The sequence below is a fragment of the Vipera berus genome, assembly GCF_964194415.1.
Source record: "Vipera berus genome assembly, chromosome: 2".
Lineage (NCBI taxonomy): Eukaryota > Metazoa > Chordata > Lepidosauria > Squamata > Viperidae > Vipera > Vipera berus.
The window spans coordinates 180,131,636-180,148,604 of NC_138203.1; the positions used below are offsets into that span (position 1 = coordinate 180,131,636).

The window sequence follows — 16,969 nt, forward strand, 5'->3', positions numbered from 1 at the left end:
AAGAAGAAGAAGAAGAAGAAGTAGTAGTAGTTGGAAGGGACCTTGGAGGTCATCTAGTCCAACCCCTTGCTCAGGCAGGTCAGGAGAGAGACTTGCAAGCAATCATTCTAGGGGGCCCCAAAGATGCTTTTTTCACGAGGCAACTGGACTTTGTTTTTCCTTTCAAGACGTTTCGCTTCTCATTCAAGAAGCTGAAGAGGAGAGCTGAAGAAGCTTCTGGGATGAGAAGCGAAACGTCTTTAAAGAAAAAACAAGAAAATCCAGTTGCCTGGTGAAAAAAGCATAACCTGGGTGACTGAGAATCTCCCTAGATCAGGGGTAGGCAACCGTGGCTCTTTTATGACTCATGGACTTCAACTCCCAGAATTCCTGAGCCAGCATAGCTGGCTCAGGAATTCTGGGAGTTGAAGTCCATGAGTCATAAAACAGCCACGGTTGCCTACCCCTGCCCTAGATACTCTAAGCAGGGGCGTTGCTTCCTCATATTCAGAGCAGTTTTCCGGCAAAATCAGTACATTTGCACGGCAGGAAGGCTTTCTGACAGAAAGGCTTGTTTGGTCTGTAAGTGCACCAGCGACGCGCTTCCGTGTCTTATATACTCGGTCGGATCTTCAGAGGTGGAGAGCAAAAAAATGAAAATATCACTAGAGGGCAGCAGAGAGATTAAAAACAAAATAAAAAAAAACGCGAACCCATCTAGTGGTCGTCCTGATTTTTTTTGCAGGTCGGATCTGGGAGCCCGGCTTTGGGGGAAAGTGAATCATCACGGAGAACTCAGCCTGAGGAAGCGAAAAAAAAAAGGGCTCGGAACCAGCAGAGAGCTCATAAAGAGTAACGCCGTGTTAAAACTCTTCAGACCAAAGTGGCGGCACGTGAATTCGGACGTTTAATAGTAATGTACATTTAATCTCAATGTACACATGTTGTACTTTGACAATAAAGGTTTATTTATTTATTTATTTTTATTGATCTGATTTGGCGCTCACCGATGGACCGATCTGGAATGCAAAGCGGGAGAGGAACTTTGATCTTCCGGCTTGTTGAGGCTGGTTTCGTGCTGGAGAGAAAGCTAAGAGGGAATGACAGGGGAGGGGGGGGGAACCGCTCGTGACTGCGACATTATTGAAGGAAAGGCAGTGCCTTTAGCAACAGAGATCTTTTAAAGACGGAGGCACCGTCAACTCTCCATCCCGCTCGCTCGCGAGTCCCGTCGCAGAAACGAAAGCAATCTCACTTCTGGCCAGTCGCGTGACTGTTCGATTCAAGAGGCGTGTCTGAAGACAGAGAATTCGAAGTCCTCTGTTTTACGCGAGGCGGGGCTTGCTACGTGATGACGTAACGCGCTGCGCGGTGAGGTCAGCGTAGTGCCGCCGTTGCTGGTCCCGCTGCCCGTCGCTCGGTCTGCTTTAGTCGTTTTTTTTCTTGTGGTACTCGACCTTCCAGGCGGAGCGTGGAGCCTTGTCTGCGGCCGGGGCTATACGGTATTTGCTCGGATAAGAAGATTGGTGGGCAACGCAGCCTGCTCCGGCTTATCGTTTGGTATCAGGTAAGAGCTGGGCCGGGCCGGGAGAGGCTGCGGAGGTTGGTATTCTCCTTGGGTAATTACGTTGCCTTGCCGGCGTAACCCGCATTGCGTAATGTGACCGTTGCGTCAGGCGGATTACGTATTTTGCGCCGGGGCCTATTGCGCAAAAGTCTTTTGAATCTGCGCCGTTTGGTGATGGAGCTTTTCCTAGGGTTTTTCCGAGAGCGAAAGGAGCGTTTTTCTCTGTTGGTCTTTACGTATATTTCGTAGTTACCGGACAAATTGTATTCGGGGCGATTGCCTGGTAGTCGATTTGGTCTTTTGCACGGTTACGCGGATTGCGGTAGGTGCTGAGGAGGGTTTGGAGAGGATGCGGAGTTTGCGTAAGAGCGTCGTCGTTTTTCCCTGTAGGATACGCGATTATCGTAAGCGCGTCCGTGTCCTCAGCACGTATCCCGCTAGGAACTCGGGCATCCGTTTCCAGAGCGCTTCCCGCCTTGGCCGGCTGTCCGGATGGCTGCGCCCTGGGGTAGATCTCTGTCCGTGCGTCGAAAGAGAGGAGACTCTCCCCGCCGGGGAGTCCGGTCTAGTGCGCGGGTGGCGCAGTGAGGGAGCCTGGGCGGGGCGGGTGCTGATGATACTTCCTGCCGCCGCCATTTTGTCGTCGAGCAGGAGGGGGAAGCGGCGGTGGTGGTGGTAGCGGCTGCGGCCCGGGCCTGGAAGGCAGCCGGCTGGTAGGCAGCGATAGTTGGTGAGGGGGACGGGAAGGCTGGCTGGCTGGCTCTGGAAGGAGCGCCTCTCGGCCGCTCCGCCTTTCGCGCCGTGCCCGCCTGCTGAAGGCGGCGGTTCCCGTAGGCCCGGCCTGGCGCTGCTCCTCTCCTAGCGCCGCCCCCACCTGGCATTTCAGGAGAGGTCGGCTTGTGCCTGCCTTGGCTCGCCGAGACTCAACTGAGAGCGGACGCTTGGCTGGCTGTTTCCGTTGCTGGAACTGGTCCTTTCTTGGCTCCCAGCCTTTCTCTTGTTTTGTAACCTGATCGGGAAAGGCGCGGCGCCGCATCCCTGACTTAGCCAGGCCGCGGTTGGCCTCCGTGTCGAGATGGCAGCTTGTGACCAGATGGTACGCGCTGCCGGCCCTTGACCCCTTAACGGCTCGTTTTAAAACTCAGCTGCCTGCCTTGTGATTCCCCTAAACTTTCTCTTCCCCTTCACACGTTCTCTACACGTTTCCAATTCTCTCTTTCCCCGTTCTTTTCCTAGGCAGTCAAATAAAACGCTTAGCGTGAGGCAAAAAAAGTTCTGTGTGGTCTCAAATATAAGGATTACGATCCAGGTATTTATTTAGAAAAAGCAGAAGAAGCTGTGCGTCTTGTTACTTAACTAATCTAAAAGATACCTCTCCTACTAGGTCTTTTTTAAAACAAACAAAAAAACCTTCGATGAATGAAATCTGAGGTTCTAATATGCTGTCTCACTTTCGAAAGCAGTTTCAAAATGTAAAATATGCCCATTTTAATAAGTCAGGGGATAATTCACTAATTCTTGAATGGTTATCTAGATAGTTACAAGTAATTTTAGTATATTACTGGATTTTGTAAAGTGCACGATGCTTAATGTGCAATGGCACAATCAATTAGCTCCTGTTTTTGTTTAATTTTAGAGGTATGTTGCAGTTTTAGGTGGCTAATAAAATTTACAATATCAAATATTTTGTTTGGTATTATTAATCAGCCTCTCAACCTAAACTGATAGGTTGGTTTGGGGTAAACGGTGGTCTTGTAAATAACAAGAAAATAGAACTTGGAAATCCTGGTCAATTATCAAAGTGGTTTAGTCATCATTATATGTATTTTTATATTACAATCACTCAGTCTTTCACTGGTTATAGATATACTTATATTTACCTAACCAGGTATCTCCCTGACTGTGCAGTTGCCTTGTATAAAAGTAGTTAATTTACTTTTTTCATCTTGATTCTTAATACAGTATATATGTAAGAACCTGTTTGCAACTTACTTAGAAGGCTTAGAAATGGACAACTCAGTTTATGTCATATGATTTCAGGAATTTTGTTTGGTCCAAAGAGCTGGTATATGATAGTTTGGAAATTTAATTCAGATAGGTTCTTGAAGTAAATATTTCTGCAAAAGAAAGTACTTTGTATTTCTCCTTTCTCAATTCCATCACCCCAGCAGAGATAGTAGAGATTAATGAATCTTACTCAAATTAGCTTGCTGTCATCAATACTATCTAATAGATTGTGTGCTATATTAAAGGTAAACAATTGTAGATTACTGAAAAAGAAGCTGCTACTTGAAAGGAAATACTCTATTTTGATTTTTAAAATAATTCCATTATCAAGTGTTTAGATAGTCCAATTGTACATAATTGCAAATATGAAGTATAGAAATTGTCACAAGAACCTTTTAGGATTGGTAGAATTATTGTTACAATTACAATTTAGCTTATCCTGCATAAAAATTTCCATTTTCACTGCAGATTTATCTGCAACATAGCTACCCCTTCTCTAGGATTTCAGCAAATCATTTTCTGGACACAGAAAAGTCACAAAGCTGTGACTGTATTGATCATGTAGGCAAAACTGATTTGTGGGGAGACAATTCTGCCTTTCATTTGCTTTGAGTGTAGTTTAAAATTTGTATTACGTTTTTGAAAAGTATGCTAAATAAACTTAATGGCTCTTACACATCGCAGTATATGAGACTGCACTTCCATATATGAAATATATCAATATATTTGGTATCAGTGGAGCATTCTTTTCCTCAAATGAATAATCAGATCTGAACATTCACCTTTGTGGAAAACTCAGCCCTAAGTGTTATTATAATGTAAACTGCTTAGCATTAAGTAGTCAATATTCACAAATATATCTGATGTTTATATGAATCATATTCTGATGGAGGCGGGCCCTCCATGTATTATAGATTGCAGTTCTTAAAATATATTGCCATGGTAGATGGCAACAGATGACAGTTAAAATCCAGCCTGGCAGATAACTCATCCAAATTCAGGTGCTTAGCAACAGATAGTTCTTGCAGAAATTGAGATTACAATTTCTGTTAAAGAAAACTGTTGTTAAATGAGTCTTGCTTGTTCCTACAACTTTTTCCCATGGTTGTTAAATGAATTACTGCAGTTGTAAAGGGAATTCAGTTTTCCCCATCAACAGAAACAAGCTTAGAAGGTCAGAAATGATGATCATATGACCATGGAGTGCTGCAATTGTTGTAAATACATGCTGGTTGCTAAGCATTTGAATTTTGATCACATGTCCATGGGGAGGCTCTAATGATAGTAAGCAAGGACTGGTGGTAAGTCATTTTTACAGTGTCATTGTAACTTTGAACATGTGCTAAATACATGGTTATAAGTTGAGGATTACCTGTAGTAAAAAAAGTAGCAGTGATATAATTGATGTTAATAATGACTTCAATATTCACTTTTTTAGAACCCTGGAAATTGACAGTATTTTAATTGTTTGGATAGGGAATAGGTGGAAATTCAGAAGAGAACCTAGAGCACCATTTTTCAACGCTGGCAACTTTAAGACATGTGGACTTCTACTCCCAAAATTTCCCCAGCCCACATACTAATTAGAGAATTCAACCCATCTTAAAGTTGCCACAATTGAGAAACTGGTCTAGAACAGGGGTGTCAAACTGGATGCGTCATACAGAAGCCGCACTCACCCCATTGCTGGCAATGGCAAAACTGTCCCAATACGTTGCGCAACGTCACGTTTGACATGTCTGGTCTAGAATATGTCTTTACTGTGACAATTTGCTCTGGGACTTTCTACGTGAGTTTTTGGAAGCATAGGAATCTTGCAGGTTTTTTTTTCTTCTTTATTTTAATTGCTATATAAGTGGAAGGATTTAGTAGTGGTTTTAAAAATTTGATTTACTGATTTGAGATCTTAGATCATATACATATTTTGAATCAGTTGTTCCTAAGAGCAGCAGTGTTGAACTTGGTGTCCTCCAAATACCTTTGACAAATATCTAAAGCAGTGTGATAGATGATCAGGGATTGTTACAGTTATTGTCCAACACATCTTACATCCATCAATTTCCCATCCTTATCATAGAATATAAAGATGATTCAGGACATGCTCTTATGGTGTCATTTCACACACACCCCTTTCATTCTGACTGGTTTTGCTCTTTTCTGTGCTGATGAAGGGCATCATTTTTCCAGTCTGCAATATTTCAGATGCTTAAGTGCATAGACTTTTTTTCCATTCCTGTCTTATGAATCAGATCTCAAAATGTCTTGAGTCTCCTAAAACTATCTTTGAAAGGTTATCTTTGAAATTCCCAGAGCTACTCATTTTAATTTATGTCCATACAGTAATATCCTTTAATAGACATTATCAAGTTCTCTTGTTCAGGACGAAAAGTAGGTAGGTAGCCGTGGCAATATAGAAAGTTTGCAGTTTTAGAATTTTACAAGTGAAAAGGTTTTTTTTAGAAATGATGTCGCTTCTGAAGTATATTGGATCACTCAATACATGTATTATATGATGTAGAATTTGGGAGCTCATACCTGTGATTAGTTATCTTAAATGTCCTTTTTAGTTAAAGTTCTGATCTTACACGAATATGAACTGTTTATTGCACTCAAATCAGCCATCAAAAATGTACCTAGAAAAAATACTTTATTGTTAATAAAAATGCCATTTTACAGATATCTATGTTAATGTAACTTTGGTCTGCAAGTTTTTCAATTTTAATCTTTTGTTTAAAAATTCATTATTCTGCACATAGCTACAAGGGGCTGTTTTCTCCCATGCTTGTTCAAGAAAATTCAAAGCTAGGAATGGCTTCATTTATTATGTTTTCTTATTCATCATGGTATAAGTGCACTGAATAGAAACAATATTGTTCCTTCCTATTGTTTTAAATTACAACTATTCTGGATTGGCTGCATTTGCCTGAATTTATAGGTATTGCATTGAAAATGTCTTAAGGGCATTTTTAAATTGTCATATGAATGTGCCTTATATAGTGTATCTGTATTATTGATTCAGAACATATAATTGGAAAGACCTCTGCTTGTTTTCCTAAGCAACTCTGTATTTGAGAGATCAGTGGATTATTGTATGAAGTATAGCTGATGCTATAGCAGATGCCTCTTTAGTATCGGTTAATATCAGTCTAGGCTGTATAGTTAATCAATTTGACAGCATTTAGTGTTGTGGTTTTTAATTGTATCAAGTCTGTGGGAATTGTTTATTTTAGGCCTCATTGTCCATGATTAATGGCTATATTGCAGGAGAAAACCAGGTGGTGGCTGCATTGGTCCATGAGGAAAAACAGCCAGCTTCTGTAGAAGACCCCGCACCATTAAGTCGAACCAAATTAGCATTAATAACATGCAGTGTTTTTGAGTTTTGAGAACTCTTTACCAGGCAAAATGGTACATATTATATAGGGTCTGAAACATGGATGTCATGTCAACAAGTACTTGCCAAGAATTATGCTGCTGCATTTTGGACCAATTGAAACTTCTCAGCAGTCCTCAAAAACAGCACCATTCTAAAAGGCATTGCAGTAAATTAGATAAATGCTTATGAGGACATGACCTACCATCATAAAGACCTTTCATCAAGATAAGTTGCAGTTGGCACACTATCATATCAACATTACCTGGACAAAAGCCTCCCTGGCTATGATCTGTCCATCTGAGCAAAAAACATGAGTTTAAGAGGATCCCACAGTAGTTGCTCCTCCATACCCCTAAAGGCTTTCTGGATAGTGATATTCATTAATAAAATCTCAGATTGCATTTCTCATTGTTTTCAGTTTATTGCTATAATACATTATAGGTCATTACAATTAATCTCTGCTAGAACAAAAGTGTTTAACTTAGGTTTCTTGACTAATATAGGAAGCTCCTAGCATCCATTTTCTACTGACAAAATGAGCAAGATTTTTAAAAATGTATTTAGTTTGGGGTGCTTTCAGAAGGAAAATGAGTGCTGTAAACCTTACAGATGTAGGGTTTTCTAGGGCTTTTCAACCGGTGGTACGTATGTGAGCACCTGGCTGGTGGTACGCGGCGTCGCCTTCCTCCCCGCTCCATCCCAGCTCACTTGCTTGTGGAAAACATGCTGCATGGCGGTGGCCTGCAGGAACCCTACCGAGGACGCGCAAAGAGACCTCATTTCTTGGTTTCTGCTTGCTTTCTGCAAGCAAGTTAACTGGGCAGGAGCGGGATCAGCCTGTGCAACTACAGCTGAGCTGCACTGAGAAACACCAATCACACACTCCTGTGCAGCTCACTTGCGAAAAGCGAGCGAGCGAGATTGCCGGGAGCCAGGGTCGAAAGGGTTTGTGCGATGTGTCTGAGAAGGTGAAATGTCATATCTCCTGCCTGCTTTGCATGGGGCAAGCCTGGTGAGATGCAGGGCTGTAATTTGTCTGAAAGTTGCTGGAAGGGTTTGGCTGGGGAGCGGAGGAGGCGGGAGAGGACCGGGGCTCTGGCAGGTCTTGGGCTGGTGTTGCGCTTTGTGGGTAAGGGCGTGTGTGTGTGTATACACACACATGTATATGTATGGACACACACACAGGAGTTTCTCTTCCCTCCCTTCCGCCTTGGTTCTGCGCTAGATCATACATTTTGGCTTTTCTGGACGGTCTTAGCACCCTTTTGTTTGCTTCCTAAAAAACGGAGAGTGGGTGGGGGTAGAAGCAGCAGGAGGTGCGTGGAAAGAGAAGAGTAAGGAATTGGGACATAATGTTCCAGAAAGCCCCCTAGCTCCGCTGTGTCCCTCCCCTCTTCCCGTACCATCTTTTGGATGCAGAGAAAATGCCAGACTTCAAGGCAAAATTAATACCAGGAGCTAGTACGTTTTCCTTTTCTTCCTTTGAACAATCTACTACCTAATTACTAAAACCAAACAGAAAACTTGCAGAGACGGGAGGCAAAAAAAAAACTCGTTTGATTCTGCTATTAACGGATAGATTTAATGGTTTGTAGCGGTTAGGATGCCCATTGTGGCAAATGGTGATTGGGAAGCCGTCTGTCTTTGCTTCGGCTTCATGATTTGAGCCCAAATCACAACGAATTTTGGCGTGTGGCTGGAAAAATGTGGGGAAACTTTGTCAAATATTTTTTTGGACTCTAGGAAAGTTTCCTTGAGCTTGCACATGAAAAAAGCAGAATACAATAAGAATGATGAAATAAATCAATACAATAAGACAGGGAACTTGACAAGTTAGGTCAGGGGTCTTCAAGCTTGGCCCTTTTATGACTTGTGGACTTCAACTCCCAGAATTCCTCAGCCAGGCACACTGGCTCGGGAATTCTGGGAGTTGGAGTCCACAAGTCATGGGAGTGCCAAGTTTGGAAGACCCCTGAGGAGTTTGTTGATGGTGCTCCCCTCCCATTCCCCCAATGGAAATGATGGAAATTTCATGCCATATCCCTCCCCCCCCCCCAACCTGGCTGGAGATGAAAAAGAAAACTTAACCCATTTGCTGCTCACCCTCCTTCGAAACATTTAGTTCCCCTTCCCTAATTATCTTGATGGCAACTGAGTGGGTTATTTTCTTATCAGTAAAGGAAACACTCATCAACCAGGGTTCTTGTGCTCCCTGCTTGTTGCTGCCATAACTCTGGAAAGCCACATTTGGCTTGACATGGGATGAAGCCATCCGTTTTGTGTGAGGGTGAGTGGAGAAAAGCTCCTTTAAGGTCTGCAGAATTGGGATCCTGAGGATAGTAATGCCTCTGGGAAGCTGGAGTATATTGATAACAGTATTTCTTAAATTATGGAGGTAGTTTACGCTGGTCTCTGCACTAAGGTCAAGACTTGATATGGGACCTATACCAAGGCTATAATGGTGGGTACTCAGCAGTATTTCTTACGTTATGGGAATATTGTATGCCAGTCTTTGCAGTAAGGTGGATATGGGAATTACAACTACAGCCAACCATAAGTGTGAAAAATGGTCATAAGTCACTTTTTTCAGTGCTGTTGTAACTTTGAACAGTCACTAAGCAAATTGTTGTAAGCCGAGGACTACCTGTACTTGTATCATTTTTCCTCTTTTTGGGGAGTCAAGTTTTTGACACCTTGCTGGGCGACTGTTGGTACTCGGATATTGCCTTATCCTAAAAGTGGTACAATGGGTGAAAAGGTTGAAAAGCCCTGTTCTAGATAGCAGTTGATACTTTATTACTGTTGTTTAAATTGATTCTTAATTCTTTGATCTGTTAGAGGAAGAAAAAGTGAAGTTAGAACAAATAGGTTATTAGAGAATAAAATTGTATTCTTGTGATCCAATTATCTAAAAGTTTTACATCCATGAAGTTTTGAAGATGAATATTTAAAGACTGATGTGAATGACTTCTGACTTTCTAAATATAATTAATGCTTGTTTCTCTCAATGTTTATAATTGTCTACTCTATGTGAGTGAAGTTCTTCGTTGAAAAAGAGATAAAATATATTGAAATATGAGAGGGCTTGGAGGTAAAACATTGTCAAATAAAAATTAAAGATGAGTATGGTAATGAGGAGAAATTCCTTGTCTTTCATTTCATATTTTGGGGGGCAGAAAATTTTAGTTAATCAAATGTGCTCATAGAAACATCTCTGTTCTTACTGTACAAATATTTTTACAACAACTAGTTACTTTATACATATGCATCTGCCCTCACTAGATTTTAAGCTCTTGAGTGATTGGTCTTAATATTCACAATATCATTCAATGTACTAGAATTTGGCTTTTGCATTGAAAAATATTATTGACTGAAGCTGCTTTCAGTTTTCCTTAAGTAGCTAATACGTAACATGTCAATACATTGTTCATTATTTAACCTTGTAGTTACTGATAGTCGTCCTTGACTTATGACTGTAATTGAGACCACAATTTTGGTCATAAATTATGATGGTAATATAGTGGATTACCATGTGACTGTGCCCGATTATGACCTTTAAAGCAAACACTGTGATCATTAAGCAAATCTTTTGTTGTATATGATGTGTTTTTTCCTGGAAACCGGAGGTATACACTGGTTTCTGGCAAAAACATAAGTTGTGGTCAGGTAATTGCAAGATGTCAGAGCTCTGAATCTAAGTCCCGTTTTCAGGGTCCATTTTAACTGAGTAGTCACTAAGCAGCTGATCATAAGTCAAGGACTACCTGTACATGGTTCCATATGCTTCCACTGTTTGCTTTCAGAACATAAATTACACACTACCCTCAGGCTTAATTATATTGTCTAAAATTAACTGTTTAAACGTAATTGGATTCCCACTGAATCTCTTAATCTGAAATCCTTTCATGGCCTTTACCGTGAATATAGTTGATATGCTGAGAATAGTTCAGGAGTGAGATACAGTACTCAGTTTCTTAAATGTGTCAAGATACAAAGTTCTCTATATTGTTATTACTGCATCACACTTCATATTTCATACTCACTTCACAATATAAGGTGCACAAAGCAGAAACAAAATTTGTTTTAAACTGGGGAAAAAATACTTCATTTTAAATCAACCCTGGTTCTACAGTGCTGCCTCATTATAGCGTAGTGGTGGGTAATGTTCCTGTGAAGGAACAAAGAAAGCCAGGAGCATATGACAAAAGTATATACTCTCATCAGGGTCATCTACCATGTTTCTCCGAAAATAAGACCTGGTATTGTTGTTATTTGCCTCGAAAAGAGGCACTAGGTCTTATTTTCAGGGGGTGTCTTTTCCACTCACCTCATGGTGGCAGCACCAACAGCCCCAGCCAGCCAGCCCACTTCTGCAGCCGAAGGAGCAGCTTCATTCTGCAGCTGAGACTGGAGCTCCGGCCTGCATTTCGCAGTCAGAAGCCCTCTGTAAGGCCTCTGACTGAGAAATGCAGGCCGGAGCTCCATTCTTAGCTGCAGAATGAAGCTGCTTCTTCAGCTGCAGAAGAAGTGGGTCGGCAAGGCAAGTGTTGATCCATGGGAGGCCTGGCTGCAATAGTAAGCTCTGCACTGCTGCCCTAGCTTGATCTTTAGGCGTGTGCCTTGACCCCAAACTAGGGCTTATTTTTGGGGTAGGGCTTATATTAGGCCTACCCCCCCCCCAAAAAAAAAAAATCAAGCTAGGGCTTATTTTCAGGGTAGGTCTTTTGGGGAAATGTGGTATGTAGGAGGTTCATCACAGATTTTAGCTAAAACAAACAGACATCTGTACTGGGCAGCAGCAATATGGAAAATAATGGAGTCAGATTATTACATTAATGACAATGACAGAGGCATCATTTACTGCAGGTAGTCCTCAGTTGATGCTGGTAGTTGAGTGGAATTTGTGTAGGTTACTGACCAGATCATAAAATACGATGTCACATGACAGCACTGCTCAGCGATGGCAGTTTGGACACTTTCTTTTGGTCAATGTGAGTTTCTGCAATAAAGAGTGACACGTAGCTGCCATTTGCAACCTCCCACCAGCTTCCCCAATGACTGCTTGCTGGAAACCAGTGAAGATCATAAATGGCGGTCATGTGATTGCAGGGCCTGATGCTGTAATTGCAAGCTGGTTGCCAATGGCTGTATTCTGTACATGTGACTGTGGGAACAGTGGGATGGCTAGAACTTCAAAGACTGATCATGAATACCAGACTGTTTAGCACTATTGTATCTTCAATTGGTTGTTGAAATACTTGTTAAGTGAGAATCACCTGTATATGCATAAGAACACAGTGGTAAATTAACATGTAGATATACTTGATAGTGATTGATGATACAGTGCTGGGTAATGAATCCCCTCAAGTCAGGTATTGCTCAACTTACTATTGAGGGAGAGCTGAGGATCTTTCAGGAAACCTACAGGTATCTTTGACTTATAACTAGTTGCTTTAGCAGCCATTCAGACTTATGACTGATCACCCAAAAGGAAGTTACGATCCAGTACTGAAGTTACAATGGCCACACTTCCTTTCATGGTTACATGACTGCATTTTGGGCACTCAGCAGCCGGCCCACATTTACTTCTCGTTTTTGGCAAAAAATTACCCAAAGCAAACACTTGTTCACTTAACAACCAGAGTCCTTGTTTAACCATGGTGTTCACTTAACGACCACCACAAAACATTTTGTAAAAATAGGTCTGGTCATTACATGACTTGCTTTATGACTGTCAACAAATTACAGCTGTAATGGGCAGACTCCAATATGGTCATAAGTCAAGGACTACCTAGAAAGGTGTTTTTGATGCAACTTGATTAAAGCCTTGTGGATGCCTAAGTGGCTAATATTGTCAAATAAAGAAAATCCAAAATTGCAAAAACGATCACTAGGTAACGTGGAATCTAAGACTCATGGATATGGAAAAGTTTCGCGTATAATTGAAATAAATGTAGCACATATTGATATTTTAAGCATTAGCCAATTGCAGTACCCTGGAATCGGATACTTTCAGTGAAAAGTTCATACATATTTACTATTTAAGACATGAAAAACAAAGAGCAGCGTTGTTTTCATAGTCATGAAGGATATAGTAGAATCACTACCTGAATATGCTACAGTCAGTGACTGGGCAAATCAATTGTATTTCATAGACATAGACAGTTGTTTAATATGCCCAATTATCCATACTTACGCTTTAGCTACTGATCAAGAAGAAGAGGTTGATAAGTTTATGGTCAAGTTCAGTACAAAATCAACCTAACATGCCAGCAAGATATTCTACTTATGTCTGGAGATTGGAATGCCAAAATGGAAATAGTAAGAAGGAATACCTAGTAGGATTGTATGATCTAGAAAATAAACGAAGCAGAATTCTGTACCAATTTCTGCCAATCCAATGATTTTTTTCACTGCTAACACAGTCTTCAGTCAAAATGAAGCCAATAGATACATGGACTTCAGATGAATGCACAGAAATCAATTTGGTAGAAGGAAGCAGGGGATTTTAGATACAATGACAAAAACATGGCCAAGGGCTGATTGTGGAACAGTTTATGAGCTGGTTACAATGTAGGCCAGACATGTCAAACTCACGATGTTATGTGACGTTGCGCAACGTATCGGGACTGTTTTGCCATTGCCGGCAATGGGGTGGGTGCAGCTTCCACGTAATGCATCCGGCCCGTGGGCCAACAGTTTGACACCCCTGATGTAGGCCATTCTGTCTTTCAGTATACATCTTAACCATGAGCAGTGAAGCAGATTGGTAGATTAAAAAGCTGGTTGAGTTAAATGAATCTTATATAGTAAGAGCTCATTATTGAGCCTACTTTATTGTCAGTGAGGTAAAAAGCTTTTTGTCTTTCCATCATTTAATTCCTCCAGTAGTACCCAACAGAACTTTTGTAACTCATTCAGGATCATTGGGGACTTAACCTAACTGGAGATTATACAGGAGGTAGTTCCCTGAGACATGTTGACTAGGTACTCGTGAGGTTAGAATCTATGAGATTAGTCATGGTTTAGCTGTTCAGCTATAAAAGTACATATGACCCTGACTGGTGAGATTCTTTTGCATAAACTTTAGTTGTAAGTTCAGATAATATGGACAATATGCTTGATTGAGTTTGACCAACCACATGTTTACTTACTTTTGAACCTCAGTACTTAAGGAAAGGGAATCCAGTTGGCTTACCTACCTAGAGGAGTGCGCATAATCTTATTAAAGGGGGCTGCAGTGATGAGTATCTCCCTCAACACCCGAAGCAGTAAAAGAGGAAGTAAGGAGAAGTAGTGATGAGACCACTCCTAGGGAAAATGGATCCAAAAATCTAAATATAGTCCAATAACTAATTCCCCTTTCTAGGTGAAGTGCCTGATTTTGATATTGATACTCTCCTGGTTGACCTGTTGGGTAAACTTTGCACAGAGAGAAATGGGAATTGCAGCCCCTCTGTCCATATTAGGTTTGGGCAGAACATCCTTTATCTGGTTCCATTCATACCTAGATAATAATCTCTAGAAGGTGGTACTTGTGATTTCTTCTTATCATGAGTACTACCTCCTGTATAATCTCCAGTTATGTTAAGTCCTCAATGGTCCTGAATGACTTACAAAAGTTTTGCTGGGTATTACTGAAAGAATTAAATGATGGAAGGACAAAAAGCCTTTTGCCTCCATCATTACAAACTAAGCTCAATAATGAGCTCTTACTATATAAGAGTAATCCCATGTTTATAGGAGACTGTTGTAACAGTTAATTCAGATATTTGGAGTAAAATCAGTTTTTTGTTGATGTTCAGGTCCATCACTTCTTATGGGTATAGGTAAAGCAATGGAATTGCTGAATTAGTGTCTGGCTGAAAGAATGCATCGGGTGAGGCCACCAAACTGAAACTCAGACCAGACAAACAGAGGTGGTATTAATAGTTGTCCCAAAGATGTTTTTTCACAAGGCAACTGGACTTTCTTGTTTTTTCTTTGAAGATGTTTCGCTTCTCGTCCAAGAAGCTTCTTCAGCTCTTGGAGAAATACTGAAGAAGTTTTTTGGACGAGAAGTGAAACATCTTCAAAGAAAAAACAAGAAAGTCCAGTTGCCTCATGAAAAAACATCTTTGGGACAACTATGACCTGGATGACTGAGAATCAGATATATTAATGGTTGGTTTATCTATACAAGTAAGAAAAATGCAACCTGATTCGCCAAAAGATGATGTTTGTATTTTATGTGTTGTTACATCTGTCTTTGACATTAAGGGACCATTAGAGGCCATCTTAGTAATCAGAAGCATCTTTCACCAGCTCATGTTGTTTAGATAAAGATAGCCTTATTATAAAAATCAATGCTGTGATATCATTTCGTTAATATTACTGTAGCAAAATATAGGGCTGTACTTGAATGCAGTTTAGAACCTTTATTTGGTACAGAATGCCATAAGGGACCTGGAACGGGTACCCCCTTGCCAGTTCATATGGGCTTTTGCCGTTACGTTGTCCGTGAGGACCAGGACATGTTGTCTTGCCACCCTGTTGCGGAAGTGGCGGAGGGCCAGATGTATGGCTCTGAGCTCCAACTAATTTATGTTGTGCTTCAGGTTGGACTGGGACCACCGGCCCTGAGCCAACTGAGACCCTAGAAGCGCCCCCCAGCCAAACAGGCTGGTGTCCGTATTCAGGGTGATCCGAACGGGCTCCTGAAACAAAGAACCCCTGGCTACCGCTGCTGAGGTCCACCACTGGAGGGAGTTCAGGGTCCGAGACAGAACCCTTACCCTTTGGTTGGAGGAGCTGGTGCCCAGTCTCTGAAACGGGAGCAAAAACCATTGCAGGTCCCTGGAATGTAGTTGGGCCCATGGGACTATTCCCATGTAGGAAACCAACTTCCCTAACAGTTCGGAAAGAACAGCCAGGATGACTACACGCTCCCTCTTTACCTGAAGGACCAGGGCTCTGACTCTGTTCTGACGTTCCTGAGATTAATAGACCCTGCATAGTTCGGTGTCTATGATCACGCCCAAATGAAGAAAGAGCGTTGAGGGAACTGTCTAGCTGTTTTGAAAGTTCACCTTGAACCCGTGGTCCTGGAGAGTCTTGATAGACAAAGCCAGGTCTGATTGAGCCGCCTGGACTGATAGGGACTGGATGAGAATGTCGTCCAGATAGCACTGGATATGTACGGGGACAGACCTCAAATGCGTGGTCAGCCCTTGGTAAACACTCTTGGGGCCGACAAAAGGCTGTACTGGTAGTGGTAAGTCTTGTAGCAAAACCTGAGGAACCTCCGGTAGGCGGAAAGGATGGGAATGTGAAGGTATGCTTCCATGAGGTCGATGGACGTCAGGAAGTCTCCCCTCCTGATGCTGGCCAAGATGGACTGTAGTGTTTATATCTTGAACTTCTTGTATGCAAGATGAGTGTTCAGCCCCTTTAGATCGAGTATTGCCCTCCATCCTCCAGACGTCTTCTGCAAGCAGAAGGAATCTGAACTCATGGCCCTCTGCAATGATTTGAAGGTGGAAGCCTGAAAAGGGGCCCTGCGCCTGTTCAGCGCCTCAAAGGCCAGCTTCCTTTGGATTGACAAAGCAAACTGCAATTCTGTAGTTTGGGGGCGCTTGAAATCCACCCCTCCCCTCCTGAGCTGGCAAAGACAAACCGAGCCAAAAGCCTTCCAGAAGAACGGAGACAATAGCAACGCCCAAAATGGCTGCCGCTACTGAAAAAGAGCACAAGAGGGAATCTATTCCTTCCCCTCAAGACCGGATAGAAGGCAAGCAAATACTTCAGACACACTTAAAAACAGGCAACAAAGAATTTCTAAGTGAAAGCCTCCCCACAGACTTATGGAATTCAAAATGGCGGCCACAATAAACGCGCCGCGAAAATGAAAGCCAGAGAAGTCAGAAGAGGCTGCAGCTTAATCAGAGTTTGCAGCTAGAAAAAGAGAATGTTTTCGCAAGCTCCTGAAATTTCAGGCACTCTTAAACAGACAGCTGAACTGAGAAAGCTTCCCACGAACCAACAATAAACAGCAGGCATTC

General features: G+C 42.0%; 1 protein-coding gene across 2 annotated transcripts in view; it reads left to right on the top strand.

Annotated features, from left to right (window-relative positions):
- The first annotated feature begins 1,370 nt into the window (after positions 1-1,370).
- BRD4 (bromodomain containing 4) overlaps positions 1,371-16,969 on the top strand; it is a 94,017-nt gene continuing 78,418 nt past the window's right edge. The window contains exon 1 of one of the 2 annotated variants that reach the window (XM_081319957.1): positions 1,371-1,546. The gene's annotated coding sequence lies outside the window, so the exon portion shown is untranslated. Of the gene's footprint in view, positions 1,547-2,244; positions 2,260-16,969 lie in introns of those variants that run through there. The other variant, XM_081319958.1, reaches the window with a different exon arrangement.